This window comes from Pogoniulus pusillus, chromosome 7, assembly GCF_015220805.1.
Source record: "Pogoniulus pusillus isolate bPogPus1 chromosome 7, bPogPus1.pri, whole genome shotgun sequence".
Lineage (NCBI taxonomy): Eukaryota > Metazoa > Chordata > Aves > Piciformes > Lybiidae > Pogoniulus > Pogoniulus pusillus.
Window position 1 is genome coordinate 21,797,462 of NC_087270.1, and position 24,095 is coordinate 21,821,556.

Below are 24,095 nucleotides of genomic sequence, written 5' to 3' on the forward strand. Positions count from 1 at the left end.
AGCTGAGATATGAGGTCATCATGCTGCTTGGGCTGGCGTTTGTTTCCCTGCAGCAGTTACCTATTGCTATGGAAAAAGCTGGGGAAAACCAACAAAGAGAGGCCAAAGGCTGCAGTGAAGCTAGTCAGGAGGGAAAAACCCCTAACAGATAAGTGACTGGCTTGCTCAACACGAAATTAGTTCTACTCTTTTTGATTTACAGCAGGAAATTGATGGCTCACTGCTTGCATGCAGGGCAGTTCCTAGTAGAATTGCTAAGGAATGGGGTAAGAGCTATGGAACAAGTAGATTCTGTGTACAACTCCTCTGTCACATGTGGGATGAAAATATCCCCCTTAAGCATTTATTTGCAGTGGAAACAGAGAGACATGGGCCTTTCATTTATTTTCTCTGTTTCCTTCCCCACATTCTCATTGTGTTCATTTCCTTTCCCAAACCTCCTGTCTTTGCTGACATGAGAACGTTAGCAGATGCTGCCCAGTCTGTGGAGATCCCTGGACTCCTTCAATGCATCACATGTGTGAACATCTCACACATCTAAATCTTGTCATCTTCTGCACTGCAGAGAAATGCCCTAAGATAAATTTGTTGTATGGAACCTGTAAAAAGTAATTTTTCCAAGTGGCAAAGAGGAGTCAGGATACATTTGCAGAGAACTAAAACCCCACCATTATCAAATATAGCTCATATTGCTCTTACCTACAAAAATTGCTAGGATGTAAATTTACTGAGATAGTCCCAGGACCTCAAGAACTTTCCATCCTGCTGTGACAGATGTGAGAAATTTGTACAGCTGTTTCCTACCAGGCTTTGACAACAAAATGCAGAGTTAGCCCTCAGCACAGGAAGGACATGGATCTGATGGAGCAGGTCCACAGGAGGCCCATGAAAATGATCACAGGGTTGGAGCACCTCTGCCATGAGGACAGTCTGAGCGAGCTGGAGAAGAGAAGAGAAGGCTCCTGGGAGACCTAATAACAACCTTCCAGTACCTGAAGGGGGTATACAAGAAGAATGGAGAGAGACTGTTTACAAAGAAAGTGATAGGAAAAGGGGCAATGGCTTCGAATTAGAGAAAAATTAATTTAGATTGGATGCTAGGAGCAACTTCTTTACCATGACCGTAGTGCAACACTGGAACAGGTTGCCCAGGAAGATGGTCCAGGCCCCATTCCTGGAGATATTTAGTGGTAAACTCAACAGGCCTCTGGGCAACCTGATCAAGTTGAGAATGCTGCCACTGACTGCAGAGGAGTTTGGACTGGATGACTTTCAGAGATCTCTTCCAAGACAGACCATTCTATGATCCTATGATTCCATATGCCTGGATGTCTTCTATAACAAAACACAATTGTGCTAGTTTGAAGCTAGCTGGAATGTTTTGGTGAGAAGAATTAGATGATAGGCTGTGAAAAGGAAACAATGGTGATGTCTACTTCACTCATAAACTTGCTGAGATGTTTGAAAACAAGAACACAAACATAGATAAGAGAGTTGCTCTCTGGCTCTGGCTGCCTGCCCTTCTTTCCCTAACCTGCTGTCTGTGTAACTAATCAGTCTGCTTCCTCACCCCCCTGGCCGATTCTCCAAACTCACCTTGAACGTAAGGCAAAGTCTGGGATATGGTAGAGGAGTGGAAGGGACGTGGAAGGGTGGTTGGGAGTCCCTCCTGGGGATTCTGGTTTCTGGGAGGGAATTAAAAAAGTCCGTATTACTTTTTTAACTTGTATATTTCTGTCTATAGTTGTATATATGGTAAATATCTGCTTGTATATTGTGCTAAGCTGTAAGTATAAAGCTTCATTCTAATTTCCAGCTCGGCTGAGTCTAGTCTGGGCAACCTTCACAAGAGTGGGGGGGCAGGTAGCACCCAAACCATCACATCAACTGTTAATGGGACTTCAGGGCAAAGGTTCAAAAGCATACTCATCTTAGATTCCAAAATTATTTGAGCATCTGAGACTAGAGAAGGTTTATGATGTTACAGAGCTGTAAGGGAGTTTGTGAACTTAAGAGTATGAACAGATATCAGCATTTTTGAGAAACTCTGCTACCCATTAATATCCTACCTACACCTTTGAAAGAACAGCATATTCTGGAGCAGTCCTGCTACTTTTACTTGCTTAAAAAAAAAAAGAACTGAAATCACAGAATGTTTTGGCCAACTTTTAGGGGTTCATTGTCTAGCTTTGCCAACCAAGGTACTTCATAAAGGACCCAGATTGTCAAGCCTGAGAGCAGCCTGATTGATCCTATGAAAAAAAAAATAAGGGATGTACATTAACAGATGCTCAAAATTGAGCACTATTGTAAATTCACTACTAAACAGCTCATACAACAGCTGAGCAGCTCTCAAGGTCAAACCCCAACTGCCAGCACCAAGCATTTTTCAAAATGTAATCCAATATAAGATAGCAGATTAATTGCAAGTGCTTGGATATACTACCCAGAGCTTCTGCAGGCAGGATTTGAGTCCTGGATAAAAGATACACTAGATCCAAAATCCAGCCTCTTACTGATTGTAAAAGGCTCAAAAATAATCTAAACAAAATTTCCAATTTGTTTGTTTGTTTTTTGCAAGGGTGAGGGCAATGAGAGGAGAAATGTGTTGGCTTAGGTATGACAAAATAACATCTCACAGAGTAAATGGTGGAGTCACCTTCTTTTAAACGTCTGGATGAGGTGCTTAAGGACGCGATCTAACTGTTGTGTACAGGGAGATGTTAAGTTGTGGTTGGATTCAACGAGCTTAAAATCTTTTCCAACCAGGTGATTCTATGATTTGCTGCACAGATCCATGAAAGCACATTACCCTGTGCATGCAGATCCTCAGTTGCTGACACTCTTCACCATCAAATTACCTTTGTCTTCTGAGAGTAATAGCACAGATATATTTTTTTCAGCTCACAGTCCGCAGCCATGACCATTAAACTTTTTGTTGTCTGGTGCTAATCATAACCTGTTGCAAACTTGTATTCTTTGCTGATTAGAGGCAATCTTAACTCACTTCATTGCCTGCTCAGAAACATCATCACAGATTCACAGATTATATTGGTTTGGAAAGGACTCTCAGAGGTGATCTTGTCCAGTTCCCTCACAGAGAGCAGGGACATCTCCACCTAAACAAGGCGGCTCAGAGCCACGGCCACATCAAGTCTAATCTTGAATGTCTCCAAGAATGGGGCCTCAATCACATCTCTGGGCAACCTGTGTCAGTATTTTACCACTCTCATTGTAAAGAACTTCCACCTCATGTCCGACCTAAATCTGCCCTGCTCCAGATTAAAACCATCATTCTGAGCCCTTCTAAACAGTCCCTCCCCAGCCCTCCTGTAGGTATTAAAATGTAATTATAAGGTCTCCCCAGAGTATTCTCTTCTCCAGGCTGAAAAGCTGAAATTCTTTCAGTGTGTCTTTATAGGAGATCATCATTGAGAACTACAGCAGAACGGCACAAGTGAGTTCTAGTGGGTGATGGGCACCCTCCCAAAGCTGCTGTGTGTCCCAGAGCTGTGCCTGCAATCATTCTACTCCCTTACTGTGAGTTTAATATGGGGGGGGGCTGAAAGGCAAGTGAACTGAAGGCCAGGAGATGGCCAGGGTTGGCATCAGGGGTTCCCAGCGCATTCTGAGGCCACTGTGGCTGTTTCTGTGACACTTATTACACAGAAATACCTCCCCAGACATAGGAGAAGCCTTCAAAGAAAGATTTTTTTTTTTTTTAACCTGGTGTGGGAAGTGTTTTTATCTCCCCACACAAGCAAGTATTTTCTCTTGGTGAAAGCCACTAAGTGATTGCCCATGTGAGCGAAAATGCCATTTCATTTGGGAGATGTAGAATCTGCCTGAGAACATAAGAAGAGTGAAACCATTGCAAAGATTTGGAAGATGAAGTAGAGATTAAATGCCAGGGCAATTATCTTCTGGAAAAAAAATAATTTCAGGTATCATTTTCATATGCTGTCAAATTATGACAGATAAATAGGACCACCTTTTTATATAATAGAAGGTCTGCCTCCAGGGAGAAAGAACCAGCTGGCATTTTGTGTTCCTAGTGCATTTGCCACTCATTTTTTTTCTTTGAAGCTTTTGATTTTCTATTGTCAACAAAATCACTGTCATCATTCAGTGCATGTAACACATCTCACACAGATCCATCCTGCAGAGACAAAAGTGACTGTCAGGCTTGAAAAGTCTGTCTCTGCAAACAGGAGTTGCACAGGAAATTTGTATGCTATTGGTAAGCCATACTTCAAACAATCTGGATGCAGCTTTGTCACTCAGATGAGGTAAGCTGCTGGCTTTTCAAAATGCTTACACGAGCAGGCTTTCATATTTTAATAAGCAGGTGCAAAAAGGAAGGATGAAAACTTCCAATTTCATTGGGATTCATCAAAATGTGTGCTGCAGAGGATGCACAAAGTAGTCATAGGGTTCAGGGTTCAGTCAGCCAGCTGAACACGAGGCAGCAGTGTGCCCAGCTGCCCTGGATCAGGAATAGTGTGGCCAGCAGCAGTAGGGAAGCGATTGTGTTGCTGTACTCAGCACTAGTAAATCTGTACCTCAAATAGTAGGTTCAGTTGTGGGCCACTCACTACAAGCAAGACATTGACTTCTTGGAGTATGTCCAGAGAAAGGCAGCAAAGTTGTTGAAGGATCTGGAGAACAGGTCTGGTGAGGAGCACTGAAGGAACTGGGATTGCTTAGTCTGGAGAAGAGAATGCTGAAGGAAGACCTCATTGCTCTCCACAATTACCTGAAAAGAGCTTGTAGCTGGGTGGGGGTTGGTCTCTTTGCCCTATTATCGGGTGATAGAATGAGAATAAATGGCCTGAAATTGTGCCAAGGGAGATTTAGGTTGGATATTAGGAAAAAGTCCTTTACTAAAAGAGTGGTCAGGAACTGGAACAGGTTGCCCAGGGAAGTGGAGTCACCGCCCCTGAATGTGTTAAAGAAACATGCGGACATGGCACTTTGGGACATGGTTTAGTGGCCATGGTGGTGATAGCTTGACAGTTGGATGAGCCTGGAGCTCTCTTCCATCTGAAACAATTCTATGTTGCTGTGAATCAGCTCATGGGTCTTGAATATCATGCTGATGTCATGCCCACTGGAGGAAAGGGCTGGCAGAGGAAAAGGATCATGAGTCTTGTAGTTTGGAGTGTCGGTGCTTCCTACTTCCAAGGGCTTCTTCACCTTCCAGAGTCAGGAGCATTTGTATCTTCTGCTTTCTGGCTGCTGGTTTGGGGTTGTTATTCTTGGTCATTTGATTTTGCTGTGTTTCTTGCAAAATATAGAGTTTTTATTCTTTGTATTATTTCATTAAACATTCCTCATCTCAATCCATAGGGCTTTTGTAGGTTTGGTTTTTACCCTTTTGCCCCTTGCTGAATGTGAACTTCTGTGAGCAGACAGTGTAGAAACTCAGCCAGTACTTGAAATGAGAGCTTTGGGAAAGTTGTTAAGGAGCAAAACATACCTGTTTTTGGGTGTCTGAAGTCTGGTACATGCCTTTTTTTTCCTCCCTCCTCTATCCACTCATCTTTCCTCTGTAAACATCTTGTGAGAAGGTCTTTCATCTTATTCAGTGCCACAGGTCCTATTCTATAGAAACACATCATGGAATCACAGAATGGTATGGGCTGGAAGGGACCACAAAGGTCATCTAGTTCCAGCCCCTCTACAGTGGGCAGAAACACCTTCCACTAGACTAGGTTGCTCAAGGCCCTGTCCAACCTGGCCTTGAACACTTCTATAGAGGGGGCACCCACAATCTTCCTGAGCAACTTGTTTCAGTGTCTCACCACCCTCACTAAGAATAATTTCTTCCTGGTGTCCAGTCTAAATCTACACTCCTCCAGCTTGATATTATACCTTTCACTACAGCAATTGGTAAATAGACATAAAGTCTGGTGTTTTTTTGATGCAAAGTACACGTGGGAAACACAGAAGATAATGTTTACACTTTCTCTTCTTGGTGAATTGGCCAAATCTCAGAGTATGCTGGAAATTCCTGGTAATCAGTAGAACTGCAGTGATTAATAGTGCTGAGAAACACATGGGTCCACTTGAGGTACAACCACAGCCCACTCTTGATAAGGCTTATCAGCTCTCCTCAGGTACCACAGCCTGCTGAAACCAGCTTGAAGGGCAGACTGTAATATAAAGGATCACATTTTTTGTATTGTCTCCCTTAAGACTGTCTTACACTTACATAAGGGTCCATTATGCACAGAAGACAAAACAAGAACAGGATGAGTATTAAGTTTCCTGGACTGTTTGCTCCTAAAAATAATGAAGAAAGATGAGAAAAGGAAACACATCTCTCCAGGTCTTGCATCTGTCTGCTAAGTATGGATTTATACTTTTTTTAGGGTTTTCTGAAACTCTTGGCAATTGACTGCCCTGCACATCTGCAGCATCCAGATGTGAAGCAGCTGTCTGCTTTTATAACTATGGAACCAGCACAGTGCTGCCTGCTCAGCAAACCTTTGTGAAATGCCCCAGGCAGCCCTCTGTGAAAGCACAGACTAGATTTAGTCACAGGTTTCTGTTTCTGGCTGCTTCTATTAGAGCTTTTGCACTCACAGTATGTCCTCAACACTGTTCAGGTACCTCTTGTTTCCCACATTGCTTTATTTTGTTTAATTGTGACTGAACTAGTGCTGGAAAGGCAGATTCACTAGGAAATCCTAGTATAAAATCACCAAACTGAAATAGCTCTACGCTGGAAGAGAATAAGGAGAAAATTTCATTTATGTGAGCTTTGTACTCACTGTTTTCTATGCTTAATGGCCACTGCTGGTAACAATGCTGACCTAGAACCACGGGGCAGCACCAGAACAGCTACTTTAGGGTTGTTTCAGAGGGAACCACATTTCACAATGAGTCTTACTCTGAAGTAGGCTGCCTCAGGTCCTGTAGGAGTCACAATGTTTGAATTAGAAATGGGAATAGCTTGAGGAGGGTAGATTTAGACTGAATATTAAAAATAAATTACTTACAGTGAGGGTCATGAGACACTGGCACAGGTTGTAGATACTCCCTCCCTGGAGGTGCTCAAGACCAGGACGGACAGAGGCTTGAGCAATGTGGACTAGTGGAAAGTGTCCCTGCCTATGGCAGAGAGGTTGGAACTAGATGATCCTTAGGCTCCCTTCTAGCCTATATAATTCTAAGAAACTATGAATCTTCCCCTCAGCACACTCCTTTCCAGTACATTTTTCCCTGAGGGTTCAGCTCAGCCCAGCCTCTCCAGTCTCTCTCCTTGAACTGAGGTTTCCTTTTATTCCTCCTCTCCTGATATTTCAGCTGTAACTTTCTCAGGAACCTTGCATTTTCATTTCCCTTTATGTGAACTGAACAGACTCAGATCAAACTGATGGTGCCAGATGCACAGTCTGAGCAAGGTTTCAGCTATAAATTCATATCTGCATTGTATGAGCTGAGATCAAATGATGTGGCAAGAGGTGCCAAAGGGAGACCAGGAGTCACAGGAGTTTGACTTGCTAGTGGTGCAAGGGCTTTTTTGATAATTGCTTGGCAGGATTTTCTGATCTGCTGCAAGATGTAATTTCTAAAGGCAGAACATTTTCAGTTACTGCAGCCATTCAATGAGAGGGAAGGAAGAGAGCAAACTGAAATTCAATTTTTCATAAGAAGGAAGGAAATTAATTTGCCATTTCTTATTCTCAAGTGAATTCCTTTCCATCAACTGTGAGGCTGTGAGCAAAATGCTGTTAGGACAAAACAGACCAACTGGAGCTCTCCCACAGGCCTTTCGGAAAACAAACTGAGGTGAGGCCAAATGGGTTATCCAAGTTTATAAAGCCTGTAAAACAAATAGATTCATCCTAAATCTGAACCTTTAGCATGGACACAAGCTTCCTGTGAGAGTCACTGTCTGAATTTCACAGGCTGAATTGAGTCATTTATTTAGCCATCACTCTGTGGCAGTGGCTAAAATAAAGCAAAACCATGAGCTTTAATGAACATGCTTCACATTTTGTTCTGCTCTTGCCCTCAGCTGCTGTCAACAGGTAAAGCATTATTGAGGTCTTTGAGAGCACCAGGCTATGAGTGTTTTGACCATGAGAGCATATAAGGTTAAAAAACAGGATCAGTGGGCCTGCTGTTCTGCCTACCACAAAGCCCAAAAGCTGGCAGAAAATGATGAGAATAGCTATTTTGTGATCCTTTCCCCATCTTCCAGTAAATCCTTGGTTGAATCGCACCTCAGGTGTAGTAAGGCACCAATTAAAGGTGTTGAAAATGTTAAACTAAGTATTAGCAGCACTTGAGAGCCTGGAGGTTTTTCCAGGCAATTTGAATCAATACATTCAGGCTCCTCAAGTAAAGGTAAATGTGACCTCTCCTACACTGGAGGATAGAACTAACCATTCATTTAATTTTGGAGCCATGGATCTTCCAGGCTCTGTGGCTGGGTTGTTTCTGGTTTATTTGTTTTCATACGGTCTGGTTAAATGGAGCACAAGATGCTCTGGCCAGAGCTGCAGTGTAACCTTTATGGTTTTCCTGAGAATGGAATGATGAATTTCAGCTTTTTTTTTAATGGTCATCTTCAGCACACATGTATATGTGCGCACACACACAGAGGTGTTTTTAAACTTAAGCTTCTGGAAAAATACACTCAGATCTATGCCTGTCCTAGGTGTCAACACTGTCAGATGAAGAAAATTTTCCCTGAAGACAGGATGGCAGATCAGCGTGCTGTTGAGCTTCAAATGACCAAACTCTGCTTCCCAGAGTTGCCTTTGCAGTCTGTGTCAGAACTAGTTCCTTTGTCCCAGAAGAAACATTTTGAGTGCTTCAAGAAAACATGCAAACTCTGACAGCATCCACTTTTGAGATCCATTCCAGCCCTAATCTAACAGGCAAAGATGAGCTGAAAGGGAGCTGTTCTTCCAAAAACTTGCTTTTGACAGCAGGAGGATCACCTTCCCAGGAGGTAACAAGACACAGGCTTAGTTAAAAAAGTGTTGTGCTCTCTCTAGAGAATGAGAAAGATGACTATATGATTGGGAGAAACCATCTCAAAAGTGTGTGGGCTTGGCTTAGCTAAGAGAGCTCTGGAGATGAGATTTGGCATGGTCTGCAAGGAAGGGAAATGAGGACTACGTGGCTCAGTAAAAGATTGTACCAGTGAGGCAGGAAGACTACAACCTCCACATCAGCAGCTTCCTTTTATTGCTTTACCCTCACAACCTGCCTCTGAACTCTTGGTTTCATGAAAAGCCAAACATTTGTTCAATACATATCCTTCTGCAAGGCTGCCCCTTCAGATGGACACAGACACAAGCTTCTTGTTCAAGCTGCATAATTAACATAAGCCTTTGAAAACTGTTTCTTTTCCTTTGCTCCCAGTGAAGATGCAGGAGTACACCACACTGACAACCTGGACAAGTAACAGCTCCAGGGCCACATACCTGTCAAAGCTCTAATCAGACTCATTTTTGTTCCCTGTGCTAAAACTTAAAAAAGAAACAAGTAGTTTTACTCAGCTCCCGAGAGCAACTGCAATTATTCCAACAATTGCAATTTCTCTCACAACAACACCAATCACTGTGTACACCCCACATGCCATGTTCAGCATTAGGGGTGCCCTGCCTCCAGCCAGGAGGAGGAAAGGGATAGTGGAGAGAACTGAGTCTATTGGAATGTATTCATTAGGTGGCCTGGCAGTTCAAGAGTTCGGAAATACAGGGCTTTAGTTGACACAGGTGCTCAGTGTACTTTATTGCCATCAAATTGCAAAGGGACAGAGTCCATATCTATTTTTGGAATCACTGGTGGATCTCAAGAGTTAACTAAGATACAGGCTGAGATCAGTTTAACTGGTAAAGAGTGGAAGAAACACACTATTCTAACTGGTCCTGATGTGCCTTGCATTCTGGGAATTGACTTTTTGAGACAAGGTTGTTTCAAAGATCCTAAGGGTCACAAATGGCCTTTTGGAGTAGCATCTGTAGAGATTGAGAATGGTAAATTGAAATTGTCCATTAGACCTGAACTTTCAGATGAATCTGCAGTTGTGGGACATCATGACATAGAGGATCTGGAAGTGCCAATTGCTACTCAAACTGTGCACCACAGGTAGTACAGAACTAACCATGACTCTTTGCTAGTGTGACTCACTGCTGGCAGCACATGGTGCTTCCACAGTGCCCACAGTTTCACTTAGAGCTTTTATGATACCTAGTTAGTTGCAGTCTATCTGAAATCTGATCATCGTACATACTGAAGCAAGAGTATGTATAGCTGAGTCCTCCTTTGGTCATTAGTCACCCACACAGAATGGGTACATAAAATGAGACAGGAATGCCTTGGAGTTACACACGTGAGCCACTTCCATGCACCCACAAGCTCAGCAGTGTCCTGGTGCATCATCTATTGAATCCGCCCCATTTCTTTCAGCTAATTCATACTCTCTGCTAATGAGTACAGATAATTTTATTGGTTAAGGCCTTCAGTTGGCATAAAGCAGCTGCAAAAGCCCCAAAGGATTTTTAAACACATCTACCTATCCATGAACTGCTCTTTGGAACAGACACCTGGCCTCCAGTACAACTGCTTTGATCAGACATCCTTAACAAGGTGCAGCCTATGCCAACATCTGCTATCAAGACACGCAGTAAGATTTCAACACTCGAAGGATTTGGTAGCTGTTGTCCCCATCTGTGACTCCTCAGGCAGTCTGCAAATGAGTGTGTGAACCACGAGAAACAATTAGGCACCAGCATGACTCAGTTAATGATTGGCGGTGGTTTAGGTGTTCCCTGCCCCCCCACACTTTAAGAAACACCCAGCTAACTCAGTTGGGCTCTGGGAATATAAATGAAGCTATTTATTTACAGCTAGCACAATATACAAGCAGCTATTTACAATATATACAGTTATATACAGAAATATACAAAGTAAAAGGAATACAGAAATGCAACTCCCCTCCCAGAAACCTGAGTCCCCAGGAAGGGCTCTCAACCACCCCTGCACCTTCCCCCTACCCCTCTCAACCTTACCCCAGTCCTAAGGAAGAATAGAGGTTCAGCCAAGAGGTTAAGGAGCAAAGTTAGTGGCAGTGAGTTTAGGGAGATGTAGCTCAGTCCGAAGCCAGAAGCAGAGTGAGTAAAAAATGGCAGAAGTATTATCTAATGTTTACTTTCTTGTTCCCATACCTCTCAGCGAGACTGTGAGGGAAGGAGACATCACCATTGTTTTCCTTTCACAGCCAATTATCTGCTTTCTCTCACCAAAACATTCTAGCCTGCTTCAAACTAGCACACAGTGAGACATGCATCTCTCTTTATTTGCTCACTTAGGATGGCTCTACTATGACATCTAATCAAAGAGACTGACATCCTTGTCTTAAAGGTACCTGTTTGCTATGTAAGAATTCTGTACTACCACAGCACTCCCTCCTCATTTTTCTGTTGGACATTTAAACTTTTCACACTTTTTTTTCCTTTTTCTTCGCTGTTTGAGTTCTCCAACTTTCCTTCCTTTTCCAGATGTCACTCAGACTGCTCTTACCCATTTGCCCTCCCAAATAACTGACCTTCAATTCACAGAAAAAAAAATTATATCAGCAGTTCCAAGGGAAGAGCTGCTTTCAGAAAGCTCTCACATTCACATCTCATTAGTTTCCCCAGGCTTTTTATCTTGCTGACCAGAGTAAGTATAAATGGTTAGGGTACAAATGGAGTTAACCAGTAGAGATCTTTATCACAGGCACTGCAAAATATTTTGATAGGTGTAAACTGTTTTGAAGAAGTTTTTCCCTTAGAAATTTTAGACCTCCATGACAGCCAATGGCATCCTGGCCTGCATCAGGAACAGTGTGGCCAGTAGGACAAGGGAGGTTATTCTTCCCCTGTACTCAGCACTGGTCAGGCCACACCTGGGGTGCTGTGTCCAATTCTGAGCCCTTCAATTCAAGAGAGATGTTGAGGTGCTGGAGCGTGTCCAGAGAAGGGTGACAAAGCTGGTGAGGGGCCTGGAACACAAACCCAAGGGAGCTGGGGTTGTTTAGCCTGGAGAAGAGGAGGCTCAGGGGTGACCTCATTGCTGTCTACAACTACCTGAAGGGACATTGTAGCCAGGTGGGGGGTGGCCTCTTCTCCCAGGCAACCAGCAACAGAACAAGGGGACACAGTCTCAAGTTGTGCCAGGGAAAGTATAGGCTGGACGTTAGGAGGAAGTTCTTGCCAGAGAGAGTGATTGGCATTGGAATGGGCTGCCCAGGGAGGTGGTGGAGGCACCGTCCCTGGAGGTGTTCAAGTAAAGACTGGATGAGGCACTTAGTGCCATGGTCAAGTTGACTGGATAGGGCTGGGTGCTAGGTTGGACTGGATGATCTTGGAGGTCTCTTCCAACCTGGTTGATTCTATGATTCTGTGATATTCTTAATATTCTTGATTTTGGTCTAGTGATTTTCAGCATTTATAACAGAAAGATCCATTTCATCTATTCCTGGAAAAAGTTATCAACATGACTTGTGTGCATAAACCACCCAATGAAAAACTGCTGAGACCTCCTCTTTCTTCAAAGCAGAAGGTGATGAAGTATTATCTCTAAGGATCTGATTCCCAGCTCTATGATTTAACCACCTAATCTTACTTCTGGCCCTCAGTTGCTTATGCATAGGCTGTATGCATGGATAGTACTCATGGATGTAGCTGGAGCCAAAATACAATGAGAGCTTAACCAATCAATCAATTAATCATTTATCAGTAAGCACTTCACTATCGCAAGAAGAAAGGGCCTTGAAAGCTTGGAAGTTATTTTTCATCTCATGAAGAAAACTAACACTGTAGAACCCCAAGTGTGGCATAGGGACAGGAGAAGGGAAAAAAAAATTACAGCCAAAATAGTCCTTAGGCATTGTAAAACCTACCATGAAGTAAAATAAGTGCAATTATAACTTAAACTTCTCATGGTATGCTGTTTTGGGGGTGTATATTTTAATTGTTGCTTAGCTTTGTGTCACAGCCTTTGATAAATACTTCATTGCAGATGTTAAAAGGGCCAAAGTGTTATCTGAAGTGTTAGAACATGAATGGCCTAGGTGAGTGCTCTGTGTGGTGGGTGGGGAACTGGTTGACAAGCCATATCCAGAGCAGGTAGTAAATAGTTCTTTCTAAAACAATCTGCTAGGGAGCAGCCCTGTGGAAAGGGAACTGAGATCTTAGCAAACAACAAGCTCAACATGAGTGAACAGCATGCTGCAGCAGCAAAGAAAGCCAACAGAATGCTGGGCTGCATCAACAAGGGCATCACCAACAGAGATAAAGAAGGCATTGTCCCACTCTACTCAGAACTTGTCTGGCCACACCTGGAGCACTGCCTGCACTTTTAGTCCCTGCTGTACAAAAGAGATGTGGACAGGCTGGAAAATGTCCAGAGGAGGGTAGTGGGAATGATCAGAGGACAGGAAGCCCTGCCACATGAAGAAAGGCTGAGGGAACTGCTGGTACTTGGTCTGTACAAATCCCACTGAAGTCAGTCTTGCAAGGAAGCAGCTCATGTCAGTCTGCCAGGGACCTCTGTCACTGAACTGCAAGAGTTTTAGCAGATAAGCAAAATCACTCTGCTCAGTAAGTAACAGAGCTTGAGCCATCACAAACAAATGACAACACCCAGCCTTCTTGCATTTCTCTTCTCAGCACATACTGCAAATTGGCTTTCCTGTAGGGAAGGAGTTTGGGTGTGTTCCATAATGACAGTGAACATTAACAATTAATGCAATTTATTATCACACTGTTTTAAAAATGAGCACAAATTGGTTTTGGAAGGGTACCCAAACCAATCTGATTTAGAGTAACTGCTAACAGCAGCTTACCTCTTTGTGGTACTTAGCATTTACTGAAATAAAAATTACAGTACTCTAAAACCTATGAAAATCGATTTCAGCATTTTAATGAACTTTTCAGAAAGTGCAAATGTCTTGGGTAAAGCTGCTCAGGCTGGGGTTCTGACACTCTAACTGGCACATTTTATTCCAAAATACTTATTAAGGCCCATCAAGGCCATTTAAATGACCTAAACAGAAGTATGCAATTCAGTATGGGTAAACATATGAATGCTTGGTATTATGCCATGTTTCTCAATTGTCACAAGCCTTGCTGTTCTCACACTGAATCCAAAGCACTCACCAGTTCTGGTTACCTATTTACAACTTCACAATCAATTAGTGCATCATTACTGGTTAATGTAAGAGTTACAGGAAAGCAATGACAAGGAAAAATAAATGCAAGCAGGAAATACACAATTATTGAAATTCCCAAACTTGCTAATGGCTACTTCTAATTAAATATGGATGGGTGAAAAATGTCTGGCTCTAATCCTCTTGTCAGATTACCTCAGGGTAACAAAATGATAGATCACTTCACACAACCAAGGAGTTTTTAGTGTAAGAAACAAGCCAGACAATCAATTAACTTGTTTGGATTCTGAAGGAGGCAAGGGATCAAAGTGAGTTTGAGAGACACATTCAAGAGATGTGAACCTGAGCCCTGCTGACAGTTTATCCTCCTGCAGACAGAGCAGGGCTTCCTGGAGCTCTGCAAAGAGCCAGATCAGAAAAGCATCATGCTATCTCTGTGCTAAGAAGGTGAGTATTTCTCTCCATCTGGTCATTAATATAATGGATGATACTATCTGCACCTGGACAGTTCTGTCAACATGAATTTGAAAGCACACAAACAGGCCTTTTTGCTCATACTAGTCAAGGAGTGACCCACAAGGTTCAGAAGTTCGTCACATATAGTCAGAACCTTTGGGATGTGTTGGTCAGAAGGCCAGAAGCTCTATCTAGAGCAGTATTTGGCAAAAGAGAGTTCTGTAATACTTATCAACTAAACATGTCAAGGTGAGCACAAAGGTTTTTCCCCACTATGTCAAAATTCAGACTGAACAAGTGAACTTACTATCTCACAGAAACAAACTGTAGTTCACAAATTCACAGAATGCTAGGGTTTGGGAGGGATCTCAAAAGTTTATCAGCTACAGTAGGTCATGTGGGAATGCGTCCATGCACCTCTGAAGTCCTTCAGAACCTTCCTGGGCACCATCCTGTGCAACCTGCTCTAGGTGACTGTACCCTGAACATGAGCCAACAGTGTGCCCAGGTGGCCAAGAGAGCCAGTGGCATCCTGGCCTGCATCAGGAATGGTGTGGTCAGCAGGAGCAGGGAGGTTATTCTGCCCCTGTACTCTGCACTGGTTAGACCACACCTTGAGTACTGTGATCAGTTCTGGGCCCCCCAGTTTAGGAGGGACATTGAGATGCTTGAGCGTGTCCAGAGAAGGGCAACAAGGCTGGGGAGAGGCCTTGAGCACAGCCCTATGAGGAGAGGCTGAGGGAGCTGGGGTTGTTTAGCCTGGAGAAGAGGAGGCTCAGGGGTGACCTTATTGCTGTCTACAACTACCTGAGGGGTGGTTGTGGCCAGGAGGAGGTTGCTCTCTTCTCTCAGGTGGCCAGCACCAGAACTAGAGGACATAGCTTCAAGCTACACCAGGGGAAATTTAGGCTTGAGGTGAGAAGAAAATTCTTCACTGAGTCATTGGATACTAGAATGGGCTGCCCGGGGAGGTGGTGGAGTCGCCATCCCTGGAGCTGTTCAAGGCAGGATTGGACGTGGCACTTGGTGCCATGGTCTAGCCTTGAGCTCTGTGGTAAAGGGTTGGACTCGATGATCTATGAGGTCTCTTCCAACCTTGGTGATACTGTGATACTGTGTGATACTCTGGCAGAGTATTTGACTCGATGAGGCTTGACAGGGTTCTGGACAACCTGATCTAGTTGAGGATTCCCCTGCTCACTACATAGAGGGTTGGACTATATGACCTTCTAACTCAGATCATTCTGTGGTTTTGTGATCCCATGATCTCCAGAGGTCTCTTCCAACCTCTATCATTCTGTGATTCTGTGACATTAACAGTAGTGGAGAAAAGTTACATGTGAGGAGGACTGTGTTTAAGTGATGCATTTTGATTTCAGTAAGACAAGCTGGTGAGAAGACTCTGAATACATACAAGGTGACCAGTGCAGGTAAAAATCTACTACTACTAGATACTACTGCCCTGCTTCAAGACTTACCTTGGCACAGTTTTGCACTACATCCTTCTGTAGACTGGCAGCCAGGAGTGAACTTTGGCAATTCCTGGATGATAAATCCATTTGAACATGTCAATATTCTCTCCCTAACTGTGAAGATGGAGGTAGGTTGTTCCTTATCTTCTTTGTTATTACTGTTTGTTGTCCCCCTGTTGTTTTTCTTCTGAGTTTGTTTGGGGTGATTTCAGGTTTTTAAAGCTTTCCTCTTTGCACTTTCCTGCCCTAGAAGACTTCATTGTTTTGCTAGGTTTATGCCTGTTCATACAAGAAGGATCCAGCAGAGACTTTTTTTTCCAGAGGGAAATGCAGAAGACCAGACCAAAGAGACACTTTTCCATAGAGGATGGAGTCTCAGCCTCACCCTCCTGCTGCATTGGCACCATCTGTGTTTACTTTCAAGAGCTGCAAAAAGAGGTTTTGCTACAGCCCATGAAGCTATGTGTAAATACAAACTGCAACCCACGACCTGAATCTGTAATGGATGACTTCCAAAACTTCAGGGATACTCTATGAATATTTTAGTTAGGAATGGCTAAGAACTTAGCCTAAGAATGCAATATACATAGAGTTGCCTGTTACATGGACAATTAGTGAGTGTAATGTGGCAAACCAACACAGCATTTATCTCCCTTTTTTTCCAAAGAATGCCTAAACTTTTTTAACACATGGAAAAATAAAGTGTCTTTACCCTGGTTAAGAAGTTTTGACTTTGCTCATGTTCATCTCAGTGCTGCTGGGGAACTTCTGAAAACCAGGTCTTGAACAGTCTCTGGGTCCATAAAGAGGGAAGCTTTACCTTAATCTATACAAGCTATACCTTCTCCTGATTTTGTCTGGATCTCACCAAAATTCATAAAGGAAAAGCAGACAAGAATTTACAGACTATGTATGCTACTTCCAAAACTTTAACAGGGTGCATCCTGGTCTGCATCAAAAGAAGTGTGGGCAGCAGATCCAGAGAGGTGATTCTGCCACTTTTCTCTGGTGAGACCTCACCTGGAGTACTGCACCTAGGTCTGCAGACCTCAGTATAGGAAGGACATGGACTTGTTGGAGTGGGCCAAGAGGACAGCCACAAAAATGATCAGGAGGTTGGAGCCCCTCTGCTAGAAAGACAGGCTGAGGTAGCTGGGATTGTTGAAGAGAAGGCTCCAGGGAGACCTAATAACAACCTTCTAATAGCTGAAAGGAGCCTGCAAGAAGGCTGGAGACAGACTGTTTACAAAGGCTCACAGTGACAGGACGAGGGACAATGGCTCCAAACTAGAGAAGTTTAGATCAGATATTAGGAACAAGTTCCTTACCATGAGGATAGTGGAACAGTGGAACAGGTTGCTCACAGAGGTGGTTGGGGCCCCGTCCCTGGAGATATCCAAAGTGAGGCTCAACAGGGTCTGGGGCAACCTGATCCAGTTGAGGATGCCCCTGCTGACCGCAGGGGGTTTGACTAGATGACTTTTGGAGATCCTTTCCAACCCAGACCATTCTATGACTCTATAATTTATATCCATACAGTGTCTCTGGTAGAGGTTCTTGCTAGTCTTCTGTGACTTCAATTACAGAAAACCACAAGTAACAAAACTTCACTGAGCATTCAGTACCTCATCATATAGTGTTTGAGAAAGCAAGCAGCACACGCATCCCATATCTGCATTCAAGAAATACTGTGTATCCTGTTTGGACACACCAGTGAAAAGACTATGCTAAGGAGTTTAAGACCAAAAGAAGATACAAAAATACAACCTCTTAAAAGAGGGGTATGAGAAATAAGTCATGTCCCAAATACAGAAGACTCTTTTAAAAGTTAACTGGGATGAAGGTCTGACATTTATACATTCCTTATCTTTATAGATGCCTGGAGGGGCTTCAAAGCCAAGGAGATGCGATGCTGAGGGACATGGTTTAGTGGTGACCTGGCAGTGCTGGGTTAAGGTTGGACTTAATGATCCCAAAGATCTCATCCAACCAAACCAATTCTATGATTCTATTTGGGCTGATATATTCTCTTTATGTTGCCAGTGTCTTACAGAAAATACTTTTATACAATACTTTAGCCTTAGGAAGAATCTTCTAGTCCACTGCTGGCTTTCACTTGTCTCATCATAATTTGCTTGTCTCCCTTGCTCTGTTGCATGTCTAGAATAGCTTCATCAATATAGCAGTTAGGATCTAGGTTATGGCAATATGTTCCTGTCACTTGACCCAGAGTAGTCTGGAAAGGCAGATAAGACACTAATATGACCTCTGTAATTGAAATCCTGCCCAGAGTTTCCTGTTAGGAAGGACTCTTCCATTTCTGCTATTTAGCCTTGCCATTGACCTCTCAAGCTGACAAAGCCAAGATGAGGAAATGAGGTGGTGATTGCAGGGATGGCTTTTGTCTGTTCTAAAAATAACGTGGCCAGGGAACACTACTGCTCAAATGTCACCTTGGTACATCTTCACAGAGGTGAATGGAAAGGATTTTTTTCTTTCTGGAAATCCAAGCTGAAGGGAAGTCTCTTGAGTACCATGACAAGAAGAATGTAAAGATGAGGTACTCACTCATATACATAAGTAGAAATTATGGATCTTGAGGACAACATCACAAGTGTTCAACTTGAATGTTACCTCTGCTTTTATATTCAGGAATGTTGAAAGGAGCCCAAGGAATAGACAACCAAATTCTTCAGCAAAGAATTCAGCATTAAACAGAATCAAAATAATACACAGCCAAGTACTAAAGCTCAGGAAAAAATCCAGGAAATTCCAGTGTAATCCAAATTTTTGTCTATCAAGACACTGCCCTTTAAAGCACGGTCTCACACTAAGTTATTAAAGATCCCTCACCCCATCGTTATGGGATACTTCTCTCACTAAACACCTATAGACTACAAAGCCTCAATTACTTAGCAGCACCAAAGATCCCAAATCAAATATAACACTAAGAAGTTCCCTCTGTGCACTTGATGCATTACTTAACCTCTGCATCAGGCTGGCAAGGTCTATTTTGTCAGATGACATGTACAGTGTTTTACGCAGAGTACACTAGTCCAAACCATAAACAAGATTATCCAGAATTAATGCACATTTTTCACCCTAGGTGTCTCCTGTTAGATACTTTCTGTGCACAGTCAAGATCTGCTCTTGTGCATAGAATCATAAAACCATCTGGATTGGAAGAGTCCTTTAAGCTCATCAAGTCCAGTCACTAACCTGGCACTGCCAAGTCACCACCAAACCATGCTCCTCAGCACCATATCTCTGCATCTTTTAAATACCTCTAAGGATGGTGACTCCCTGAAGAGCCTATTCCTGCGCTTAAGAACCCTTTCAATAAAGAGATTTCTTCTAATATCCAACATAAACCTCCCCTGGTGCATTCCGAAACCATTTCATCTTGCCCTATCGCTCATTACTTAGGGAGAAAGATCATCTCCCACCTTGCTGCATCCTCCTTTTGGGTACTTGTGGGGAGGTCTCTGAGCCTCCTTTTCTCTGAGCTAAACAACCCATTTTCCTCAGCAGCTCTTCACAAGACTTGTACACTGGACCCCTCTCCAGCTTTATTGCCCTTCTTTGGACATGCTCCAGCACCTCAATATCCTTCCTGTAGTAAGGGGCTTTAAAATAATAGATAAAAATGGTCCTGCACCTCCCCTCTCTTTGTTAATATTAAGTCTACCAATGCTGCAGCTGCAGAGTGAGTCAAATCAACAAGTTCACCTCACAAGAGGCTGTTTTTTCCCTCCTTCAGCATTGCCAAGTGAATTGTCAACCGGCCTGGTGGACTGACTCCACCCAGTTTCCACCTATCCAAACACAAGAGCTGGTGTAGGTGAACTGACTGAGGGACAAAGCCAGGGGTATGGGCAGGGGGAAGTAACCACCTTCAGAAATGAAAGGTACAACACCAAGGTCTGTCTGGGAGAACATGGTACAAGTGACCATCTGCAAAGAAGATGGCACCTCCAGCGCTGCACTAAGCTGCTTTGAGCAAAGAGGGAAGAAGCTCCAGGAAAACCTCCTTTCCTGAAGCACTGTTAGCCTTCATGGATGTGCAAACAGATGTGAGTTTCCAGAGGCATGAACTGTTAGTGTCCTTCTATGGGAACACAGAGAAGCAGCAGTCTGAGTCCCTGATTTGGGCAAGACCAAGTGCCAATGGTGTTCCTTGGCAAAAAGCAACAGCCCAGAAGTAACCAGGCAGGAGGTATGCTTAAACTCAAACAAACAACATCGATTTGCTATCTGACTTCCAGGAGCCAGACACTTGCCTCCCTGATGGCATCTTTGAATACCTCCCCAGAGCAATTTCTGAGAAATCCACAGTTACTCAGCACCAGTGCCCCTCTTTGCAGCTTTAAGATTGTGAAATACATTATTTATGGATTCAAATGGCACATTCTTCTTCCAGAATAATTGCTGTATAATTGTGATAATGCCCTTGATTATGTGTTATGGCCTAAGTAACATTTGGGTAGTAAATAACTCTTGGTTTCCAGCCACTTGATCAATAGTCAGAGCTGACTGAAACTTCCATCAAATCATTCAGGAATAACTAAAGTTTTGAAAGAAATTAAAGTTTTCACTGCAATTTTCATCTTCCTATATTTTAAAATAGCAACTTTTTTAAAGGTATAAACAATTAAAACCTATGTTTTTCTCCTCATTGACCTCTTCCCATCATTAATCTCCTTGCATAAGTGCACAACAATCAAATTGCAACCAGGAGATAGTACCTGTGTGTAGGGAACACCTCCAGCGTTCATGCTGCTGCAACCCTGGGGAGGTTTCAGAAGAAAAGGTCTCCAGACTCCAGAGAATATGCTTGAGAATGTGAACAGAGGAAATGGGAGCAATTTAACATCTGAATGAGGGAGCTGGGACTATGATGAAGAGAGTGGAAGTAAATGTACCCATTGTGGGAGTGCCACTGTGGAAGTAAACATACCCAAGTTCTTGTGGCACTCACCACAGCTGTAGAACTACAGTCATATGTCACTTGGCATGTTAATTAACTCTGAGTTAATTAGCTGTGAGCTTAGACGGCTTTTAGAGCATACTTTGCAGACAGTGCTGAGCCTGAGTTCAGCTGAAAGGGCTGAGAGCTCTCTTCTTGTGAGCTCTCAAGCTATTTGCTATGTTGGAAGACTTTTTTTCCCCTCCTGATTTTCATAGCTAATTCAGAGAGATTCTCCTTTGGAGAAATGTTTTAGATGTGCTCTTCTGCCCTGCACTGAAACATAGCATCTCAAATCCAATCTTACGAGGACAGTGAGAGAATTAAGTCTTTTTAGTCTGGAAAAGAGAAAACTGAGGAGGAGATCTCATAAACCCTTATAAATAATTCAAGGGTGGATGTCAGGACGACAGGACCAGCATTTTTCAGTGGTGCTCAGTGATGGGACAAAGGGTACTCGAACATAAGAAATTACATCTAAACATGAGGAGCAACTTCTTTATTTTAATGGTGATGAAGGACTGGAATGGGTTGCCTAGAGAGGTGGCAGAGTCTCATGCCTGGAGACATTCAAAACCTGCTTGGATGTGTTCCTGTGTGACCTTCTTTAAGTGAACTTAAGCAGGGGTTGGACTCAATCTCCAGAGGTCCCTTTCAAACCCTACTATTCTATGATTCTGTGACTCAAGTGCAGGACTCCACCACTGAAATGGCAGAGTTTTGAAACTGTAGATCAACAGTTACACATCTCTAACAGTCAGTACTAAAGCCCTGTCTCAGCCACCTTGACTAGATGTGGATATGCCTCTTTTGGCTTACTGGCTCTGGCACCAGCTAAATGGAATCACAGAATTGTTTCAGTTGAGAGAGAGCTCCAAGATCATCAAGTCCAGGTTTGGTTGGGGCTTCCTGTTTGTTGGCTTGGGGTTTTTTTTTGGAGGGGTTGTTTGAGTTTTGTTTGTTTGTTTTGTCAGCATTCAGTCCTTAAAACACTGCACATCAGCACAAACAAGGTCAGGGAAGCAGAGAAAGAAGCTTTTCTGAGACACAGAGCTTTGGTGTAGCTCCAGGAATTTGGAGTCTCCATCTGCAATTCATGGAAAGTGTGAGGAGCTATAGGGCTATCAGTGGTCCATAAAAAATGTTAATTGTATGGACACATCAGAAAACATTCCTCCTCCTACAGAGCTTTGGCACCTGACTCCCCTGCCCTGCTCCTCATAGGACAGAGAAGCCCCAGACCCTGCTCTGGAGGGACATAGAGCACTGGACTCAGTTTTGGCATAGCCTTGGCATTTTCCTCTCTGGCAAAGGGCTTTCAGTTCTATTGTTGAGAAAAGATATATTTCATGTGGGCAGAGGCTGAAATTTAAAAGGTCTTTTAGCAGCCAGCAGTCACAAGTGCAAGACATTTTCTGCCCTCTCCATTCCTGAGCATCCATTTATAATGTCACATAACCTGTTCTGTCTGGCTAATATCAGGGTGCTCCTGCTTTCTGAGACATTAGGCCCTGCTCCAGCCACACAGTTTTATGTGTAATCAAAGAATTAGTGGCCTCTTTAGAGTCCATTTACCATTCCATGTAGGTAACAAGAGTTGTGAATTATTAACTGATGGAAACCAAGACTACCATCCCCCCAGTACTGTGATTACAAGAGAGTACTCAACACATTGATACCAACAACAGGTAAATGTGCCACTTCAAAATCATTTTGAAAGCCAAGGTCAGCTTGCACTGAGCAGAGCATATTATTTCTATTCAGCAAATAGAAGTTGTTCTTTCCCTCATCTTCTGCAGCTAGGTATGAAGCAACACTGGTATGTCCTCTGCTGGGTTGGGTGGGTGAAAAATACCAAGTTTCTTGACATTTGCTGCTCAAATGCTCAGTCCCAGAAACATGGCAGCTGAGAATGGACCTCTTCACTAAACAAGCAACCTGCCTTCTTTAGAGTCAGCCAGCACCCTGCAAAAAGCGTTTCATCTTTACTATTTGACAAGGGCTACAATGGAGTCACAGGAAATTTTGGCTGGAACATCCAACCTACAACAGCCTGTTTAGGATTTAATTGCCAGATGTACAAGTTTAGGGCAGATCACTTTCACTCACGACACACAAGGCACAGGCAAGAAAATGCGACCAGATCTGACCAGCAGGATGGTTGTCCTGCTGGCAGGGCTTCTCATACACAGCTCAGATATGAGCAGGACAGCTGAAGCACCTCATATGGAATGCAGAGGGGCAGCTGACATTCATCAGTCCCAGCAAGCCAATGCTTGGGAAGAAATTATCAGGACAGAATAAATTCAGTCATTTTGACTACATCTTAAGACACTTCCCAGAAATACTAAAGCTTTAATTGAATTGCTGCTTTCAGTAATTTGATTTTAAAGACCAGCTTCTTTTCTGGCAATAGTGGGATTTTTAACAGTCCTAGTATATTACATTGCATACATGGTATAATTAAGCCAACCTCACAGCAATTTCCTGACTGACTGCACAGCCCTTGGGCAGGGCACATCTTACTATCTGCACCTGGTGATGCTGGAAGGAACACTTAGACTTGGAGAAGAGAGAGCAAACAGTTAAATTCATCCTTTCCTGATGGTCTAGCCCCTCTCCCCTCTGTCCAAAGGCTACATGGTAAATTTCATTCCCTAATTTGAGATGTGTGAGTGGAGTTTACTAAAAAGCAGGCATAAAGGGCAGCTGAATGCAAGTGAGGCAGCTCAGTGCTTCTACAGCAGTTGCACAGCACATCTGGAATAAGCCAATACAACTGCCTTGAAATTAATTAGAAGCATATCTGTGTACACATTAACAAGGGATACATTCTCTCTTACTTGAATAAATTTCAGTTTATTTCCCTTCTCATCTGCAGAGAGAGCGACCATTTAAATCAAATACTACACTTCAAATCATGTCCCATCTTGAAACCAATGGGGAAAAAAAAGCTCTACTTGTTATTTACTTCCTAATTCTTTTGCATATCCTGTAGTCTTCATTATTATGCTTGTGCAAT